The sequence below is a fragment of the Syngnathus floridae genome, chromosome 2, assembly GCF_059516105.1.
Source record: "Syngnathus floridae isolate MCC-2025c chromosome 2, RoL_Sflo_1.0, whole genome shotgun sequence".
NCBI classification, from domain to species: domain Eukaryota; kingdom Metazoa; phylum Chordata; class Actinopteri; order Syngnathiformes; family Syngnathidae; genus Syngnathus; species Syngnathus floridae.
In genome coordinates, this window is record NC_142414.1 from 5,676,561 (window position 1) to 5,684,965 (window position 8,405).

General features: G+C 51.3%; 1 pseudogene; it reads left to right on the forward strand.

Moving 5' to 3' along the window:
* Positions 1–6,100: 6,100 nt before the first annotated feature.
* Positions 6,101–6,793, forward strand: LOC148401351 (28S ribosomal RNA; annotated as a pseudogene; the record flags this gene model as incomplete).
* Positions 6,794–8,405: the final 1,612 nt, after the last annotated feature.

Consider the following 8,405-nt stretch of genomic DNA (forward strand, 5'->3'; position numbering starts at 1 on the left):
TCACTGGTTTCTTTTATATCAAACAAGTTATCAAACAACTTGTTTGATTGAAAAGAAACCAGTGAAGTGATTAAAAAAAGGAAAAACAAGATGAATTTAGTACAATTACAATGCAGATTGTCCAAACAGCGCCACTGCTTTGTGTAATCTCTGAGTGATATGGCAGAGTAAGAGAAAGGGTTTAGAGCACAGGTGTCAAACTCAAGGCCCTCAAGGCCAGATACGGCCCGCCACATCATTCTATGTGGCCCGCGAAGACAAATTGTGCATCAAATTCGTGTGTCATTACTAGAATTGCAAATTGTCTTCACTTTTAATAATAGCTTTTTTTAAAATATTTGACCAGATAAAATATTTTTCCCCTCCGCGAGTCGTCACCTTATCGTGGTGGAGGGGTTTGCGTGCCCCTATGATCCTAGGAGCCATGTTGTCGGGGGCTTCATGCCCCTGGTAGGGTCACCCATGGCAAACGGGTCCTAGGTGAGGGGTCAGACAAAGCACGGCTCATCCAAGCCCCTTATGATGAAAAACATAAATGGACTTTGTTTTCCCTCGCCCGGACGTGGGTCACCGGGGCCTCCCTCTGGAGCCAGGCCTGGAGGCGGGGCTCGAAGGCGAGCGTCTGGTGGCCGGGCCTTCGCCCATGGGGCCCGGCCGGGCATAGCCCGAAATGGAAACGTGGGTCCCCCTTCCCATGGGCTCACCACCTGTGGGGGGGGGCCGAAGGGGTCGGGTGCAATGTGAGCTGGGCGGCAGCCAAAGGCAGGGATCTTGGCGGTCTGATCCCCGGCTGCAGAAGCTGGCTCTTGGGACATGGAATGTCACCTCTCTGGCTGGAAAGGAGCCCGAGCTGGTGTGCGAGGCAGAAAAATTCCGACTCGATATAGTCGGACTAGCCTCCACGCACAGTTTGGGTTCCGGTACAAGCCCTCTCGAGAGGGGCTGGACTCTCTTCCACTCTGGAGTTGCCCACGGTGAGAGGCGTCGAGCAGGTGTGGGTATACTTATTGCCCCCGGGCTGGGCGCCTGCACATTGGGGTTCACCCCGGTGAACGAGAGGGTAGCCTCCCTCCGCCTTCGGGTGGGGGGACGGGTCCTGACTGTTGTTTGTGTCTATGCACCAAACGGCAGCTCAGAGTACCCACCCTTCTTGGGGTCCCTGGAGGAAGTGCTGGAGAGCGCTCCTTCTGGGGACTCCATCGTTCTACTGGGTGACTTCAATGCTCACGTGGGCAATGACAGTGAGACCTGGAAGGGCGTGATTGGGAGGAACGGCCCCCCTGATCTGAACCCGAGCGGTGTTCTATTGTTGGACTTCTGTGCTCGACACGGATTTTCAATAATGAACACCATGTTCAAACATAAGGGTGTCCATGTGTGCACTTGGCACCAGGACACCCTAGGCCGCAGTTCGATGATCGACTTTGTAGTCGTGTCATCGGATTTACGGCCGCATGTTTTGGACACTAGGGTGAAGAGAGGGGCGGAGGTGTCAACTGATCACCACCTGGTGGTGGGTTGGCTCCGATGGTGGGGGAAGATGCCGGTCCGACCTGGCAGACCCAAACGCTCTGTGAGGGTCTGCTGGGAACGTCTGGCAGAATCTCCTGTCAGGAAGAGCTTCAACTCCCACCTCCGGCAGAGCTTTTCCCACGTCCCGGGGGAGGCGGGGGACATTGAGACTGAGTGGACCATGTTCCGCGCCTCCATTGTTGAGGCGGCCGACCGGAGCTGTGGCCGTAAGGTCGTTGGTGCCTGTCGTGGCGGCAATCCCCGAACCCGCTGGTGGACACCGGCGGTAAGGGATGCCGTCAAGCTGAAGAAGGAGTCCTATCGGGCCGTTTTGGCCTGCGGGACTCCGGAGGCAGCTGACAGGTACCGGATGGCCAAGCGGAACGCGGCTTTGGCGGTTGCTGAGGCAAAAACCCGGGCGTGGGAGAAGTTCGGTGAGGCCATGGAGAATGACTTTCGGACGGCTTCGAGGAAATTCTGGTCCACCATCCGGCGTCTCAGGAGGGGGAAGCAGTGCAATGTCAACACTGTTTACAGTGGGGATGGCGTGCTGCTGACCTCGACTCGGGACGTCGTGAGTCGTTGGGGAGAATACTTCGAAGACCTCCTCAATTCCACCTACACGCCTTCCATTGAGGAAGCAGGGCCTGGAGACTCTGAGGCGGATTCTCCAATCTCTGGGGTCGAAGTCACTGAGGTAGTTAAAAAACTCCTCGGTGGCAAGGCCCCGGGGGTGGATGAGATCCGCCCAGAGTTCTTAAAGGCTCTGGATGTTGTGGGGCTGTCATGGCTGACACGCCTCTACAGCGTTGCGTGGACATCGGGGACAGTGCCTCTGGATTGGCAGACTGGGGTGGTGGTTCCCCTCTTTAAGAAGGGGGACCGGAGGGTGTGTTCCAATTACAGGGGAATCACACTCCTCAGCCTCCCTGGTAAGGTCTATTCAGGGGTGCTGGAGAGGAGGGTCCGTCAGGAGGTCGAACCTCGGATTCAGGAGGAGCAGTGTGGCTTTCGTCCTGGCCGTGGAACAGTGGACCAGCTCTACACCCTCGGCAGGATCCTCGAGGGTACATGGGAGTTCGCCCAACCAGTCCACATGTGTTTTGTGGACTTGGAGAAGGCGTTCGACCGTGTCCCTCGGGAGGTTCTGTGGAGGGTGCTTCGGGAGTACGGGGTGCCGAGCCAACTGATAAGGGCGGTTCGGTCCCTGTATCACCGATGCCAGAGTCTGGTCCGCATTTCCGGCAGTAAGTCGGATTCGTTCCCAGTGAGGGTTGGACTCCGCCAAGGCTGCCCTTTGTCACCGATTCTGTTCATAATTTTTATGGACAGAATTTCTAGGCGCAGCCGAGGCGTTGAGGGGGTCCGGTTTGGGGACCTCAGCATCGCGTCTCTGCTTTTTGCAGATGACGTGGTGCTGTTGGCTTCTTCAGGCCGTGATCTCCAGCTCTCGCTGGAACGGTTCGCAGCCGAGTGTGAAGCGGTCGGGATGAGGGTCAGCACCTCCAAATCCGAGTCCATGGTCCTCGATCGGAAAAGGGTGGAATGCCCTCTCCGGATCGGGGATGAGATCCTGCCCCAAGTGGAGGAGTTCAAGTATCTTGGAGTCTTGTTCACGAGTGAGGGGAGGATGGAGCGTGAGATCGACAGGCGGATCGGTGCAGCGTCGGCAGTAATGCGGACCCTGTACCGGTCCGTTGTGGTGAAGAGGCAAAGCTCTCAATTTACCGGTCGATTTACGCTCCTACCCTCACCTATGGTCACGAGCTATGGGTCGTGACCGAAAGAACGAGATCTCGGATACAAGCGGCCGAAATGAGTTTTCTCCGCAGGATGTCCGGGCTCTCCCTTAGAGATAGGGTCAGAAGCGCGGTCATCCGGGAGAGACTCGGAGTAGAGTCGCTACTCCTCCACGTTGAGAGGAGCCAGATGAGGTGGCTCGGGCATCTGATCAGGATGCCTCCTGGACGCCTCCCTGGGGAGGTGTTCCGGGCATGTCCCACCGATAGGAGACCCCGGGGACGACCCAGGACGCGCTGGAGGGACTATGTCTCTCAGCTGGCCTGGGAACGCCTTGGGATCCCCCGGGATGAGCTGGATGAAGTGGCTGGGGAGAGGGAAGTCTGGGAGTCCCTCCTAAAGCTGCTGCCCCCGCGACCTGACCCCGGATAAGCGGAAGAAGATGGATGGATGGATGGATGGATGACCAGTTTTTACTCGTCTGATTTGAAAACGAGTTATTTGTGAGTTTGTTTTGTAGCTTTTACTGTATATAATAGTGTTAAGAGTAAAAGTGATCAAGTCATCACAAAAATCTCAAAAAAAATCTTGTATAAGCCGCACCTGACTATAAGCCGCAGGGTCCAAAATTTTGGGAAAAAGTCACGGCTTATAGTCCGGAAATTACGGTACTAATCACAGTCACCTGCCTCTCGTTACCTGTCTCGTATTTAAGTCCTGTCTGGCCCTCACTCCGTTGGATCATTGTTAATGTCTTTATGTCTTTTTGTTTCATGTCTTTGTCGGTCAGTACTGTTGTTGGTTTTGTTTGTAAGTTATGTCACTTTACCGAGTCTGTTAGTTTGTTTTCTTCAATAAACCCTGGTCCAAGCTGCACTTGGTCGCCCTGCTCCATCCGATCCATGACATACGTGGAAGCGCAATGTGTTGTTTTGGGTTCTTTTACAAATAAAGACTGCTGGTTTGAGTTAACAGGGAGCCAGGCTCTTTATCACTGTACATTTTTTCAATGCAAACAGTATCTAAGGCAGCATTTTAAAGGCATTAGTCTCGTCTGGACTTGTTTTTGTTCCAGATACTTGGCATCTTTTGGCCTGTCCAAGTGCACCAATACCAGGTGCCATGTCCTGACAACCTGTCACTTTCAGAATGCAATTTAAGTGCTTGTTTGTGAGCCTTGAACGCATTTTTGTTGTATTGATATTAATTACTGAGAAAACTTGTTCACAAAAGTAGGTTGTCCCAAACATGCACATAATTTTAGCAGCCAGGGCTGTTAATTTGGGGTACCCTGATAGTAGATACTGATTAAATTTGTTCAGATCTACAGAGGCAAATTTGACCTTCAAATCTGCATGTCTTCGGCTGTTGTGGTGTCCATCATTGTCACCAACTCAAGAAACTCTTCAGTAACAGTCAATGTTTCATCAACTTCACGAATAAATAAGGCCAGTTGTGCCACATCTGCGATGTCGGTTCTTGTCAATTGCAACGGAAAATGCAATAAATGACTTGACCCTGTTTCAATTGGCTGTCTAAATCTGCCGATAGGTCCGAAATCCTCTTTGCTATAGTATTCCTCGTCAGGCTGATGTTAGGAAAAGCTTATCGCTTCTCGGGACATACCAGTTCAGCCACCTTCATCATGCATCGTTTAACAAAGTCACCATCGGAATACAGCTTTGATGCTCATGCTATTTCGCTGGCAATTAGGTAGCTGGTTTTTACCGCTGCTTCACTGACTTGTCGGCTCTGGATGAAAGCTGACCCACCTGCAACTCGTTGATCAGTTGTCCTTGCAAGCCATCATATTTTTCGCTGTGAAGAATCTCTTAGTGGTGTCGAATATTATTTTCCTTCAATACCGAAACTTGTTGCAAATGCTCAAAGGTTTTCCGTGCATTTCTATAAATAAATAGGACGTGGTCCATTTTTCATTGAAAATTCTGCACTCCGTATCTACTTTTCTCTGTTTGGATAATGACATTTTGGCTAATGAGGGTGTAGGGGAGGGGTAGAGACCAGGGTAGAAACAACATCTTAACAAGCAGCAATTGGCACATTGCTACTGTCTGCTGTGTTGGGTCTGTCTTCTCTGATCAAAACAATGTTGTCTTCTACTCTGATCAAAACAGTGTGCCCCATAGCGGATAATCCATGAATTGCATATTATTAAAAACATTAATTCCGTGTCTTTTATGACTTTTTCACTTTAAAAATATCCTGCGGGCCTGATCAAACATGAGCCTGGTCGAACCTCCTTGTGGGCTGGTTCCGGCCTGCGGGCCGTATGTTTGACACCTCTAGGCCCTAGGGGAAAGGGCACCCAAACATTATCACCCCGCCCAGAGAGTTGCAAGGGTTCTAGCCAGAATTGTCGTGCTGGCTCATCAAATCGGCAGAGGTACTGACACGGGAAGGGGCTGCACTGCTCGGGCAACCTTGCTGACCCGAAAGGTGATCTCACCTAAGCGCTCTAGGGTGCTTGTGTAGTTGTCTCCGCCACGCATGTGCATCCCGACTAAGTGATCACTTGATTGGGTTTGTACCGCTGTGTGATTGGTTTCCACAGGAAACGGGGACAGTGGCGTCTCATAATGATTACAATTGCGGATTGTGGCTGATAGCATATATGGTGCAGATGAGGAATCCGCAGATATGCAGTGCTCAGATTAGATGGCATCTTGACGAGCAAGTTTAAAATTCGAAAAGCTGCGCCAGCGCCACAAAACAGGAGCCAAATGCCTCATCTAATTAGTGACGCGCATAAATGGATGAACGAGATTCCCACTGTCACGACCAACCATCTAGTGAAACCACAGCCAAGGGAAAAGGCTTGGCAGAATCAGCGGGAAAAGAAGACTCTGCTGAGCTTGACTCTTGTCTGTCACTGTGAAGAGACATGAGGGGTGGAGAATAAGTGGGAGGACGCGCCACCAAAAACGGACCTCAACACTCCGCCGTCGCGGCCGCAGGTGAAATATCACTACTTTTATCGTTTCCTCACTTACGTGATGAGGGGGGAAGGCGAGCGACCCCGCGCAGTGTGCTCTCGGTTCTGGTTCCAAGCGCATGACAAATAAGGCAAGTGGAGGTGCGGGTCACTGGCGTCGCTCCCTTCGCGTGGTAGCGGCGGCGACCCGCTCCGTGGACAGTGGCAGGTGGGGAGTTTGACTGGGGCGGTACACCTGTCAAACAGTAATGCAGACGTCCTAAGCCGAGCTCAGGGAGGACAGAAACCTCCCGCAGAACAGAAGGGCAAAAGCTCGCTTGATCTTGATTTTCAGTACGGACCGTGAAAGCTTGGCCTCACAATCCTTCTGGCTGTTTGGGTTTTAAGCAGGAGGTGTCAGAAAAGTTGCCACAGGGATAACTGGCTTGTGGCGGCCAAGCGTTCATAGCGATGTCGCTTTTTGATCCTTCGATGTCGGCTCTTCCTATCATTGTGACGCAGAATTCACCAAGCGTTGGATTGTTCACCCACTAGTAGGGAATGTGAGCTGGGTTTAAACCGTTGTGAGACAGGTTAGTTTTACCATACATATATACATACATATTCATTTGTGTTATTGACTTTGTACTAGTTATCAAAATGTTTGTTTTCAAGTTTCATTGCTGAGGCAAACAATAAACTTTTTGCAGCTGAAGCACCAACGCCTCAGACTCCAAATATGTCCCGTTGGTCACGTCTAAAGCTCAACACATTTATTGGTGTCATGAATAACATTTCCTTTCAATAAGGACTCACCCTGCTACACCCACCATTGTTCAAAAAGGCCTCGTTCGGGCAGGGTTCGAATATGGAGGGGCGTTTCTGCTCTGTAGTCCTGGTATACAGGGCGTTTATGGTGTCAGGCTTGTGAACCCCTCCCAAACACACATTTCCAATGATCACCCATCCAAGGTCGAGTTTCTGGGCAAATGGAGCATCTCTTGGACCGTTCACCTGCTTGCGGACTTTATGGGCAATGATGATGTCTCGCCCAAGGAGAAGCATTATGGGAGTGCTCTGTTCAAGTTCTGGGATGAGATGAGCGATTGATTTCAGGTGAGGGTGGTTGGATGCAGCATTTGGAGTTGGTATCTCGGATCTGTTGTTTGGGATGTCGTTGCATTCTACAAGACTTGGTAGGAGAAGCCTAACTTTGCCGTCCATGGATTCGATTTGGTAGCCCGGAGCTCTTCTCCCCATGGTTTCTGTCACTCCAGAGCATGTGCGGAGAGAGTATGGAGAAGGGCATCCTTAGACATTGAAGGTGTCGAAGAACTCGGAACGAGCCAAGGATCTGTTGCTGTGTTCATCGATGATTGCGTAGACCTTTGTCGCTTTCTTACGATGGTTGACAGGGTAGATCCTGACAAGGCAGATTTTAGAGCATGATCTGTTGCTCTGACATCGGTACAATTGCTTGTGACCTCCGAAGAAGCTGTAGGTGCTAGCTCCCCGCCATGCTCTGTAGTGGGGGCTGGCTCCTTGGTCTGCGATACTGGTCCAGGGTGAAGTGCAGTTATGTTTCTCACTCCCGCATTCAATACATGTGGCTGTATACTTGCAGTCCTGGGCCATGTGCTTAGTAGACGTGCAACATTTAAAGCAGATTCTGTGTTCTTTCAGGAATGCTCCCCTCTCCTCTATGGGTTTCTCCCGGAAAGCCCGACATTTCCTTAACAGGTGGGGCTTTTTGTGAATAGGGCACTGGCGATCGGGGCTCTCGGCTCCAGCGCTGCGCTCCGCAGCACCGACGTCCGTCTTGTGGACTGAAATCTCCCTTTGTCTGTGCATTTTCGTGTTCTTGCTTGGTTCAGAAATGTCTGTTTGCTAATGGCCTTGAAGCTCGGGTCATTCATGATTTTAGCCTGATGGAAGATGAAGTCCATGAAAATTCCGAAGGGGGGGGAATGAAACTCCATAACGTTGTTTGTAGCTGAATCCGTTAGTCCGCCACTTATCTTGCAGGCTAAAGGGCAGCCTTTGAACCAGGGGACTTATTCCTTTGGCTGTGTTTCGGTACTGAAGGCCTGGAAGGGTTCCGTCTGCCTTGGCTGCTCTTAATTCCATCAAGATGTCACTTAGCTCATGGAGCTTTGCACAGTCTTTGTTGGTGATTTTTGGGAAATTGTTGTGTTGGAAGAGAGCCTCTTCGACTACTTCA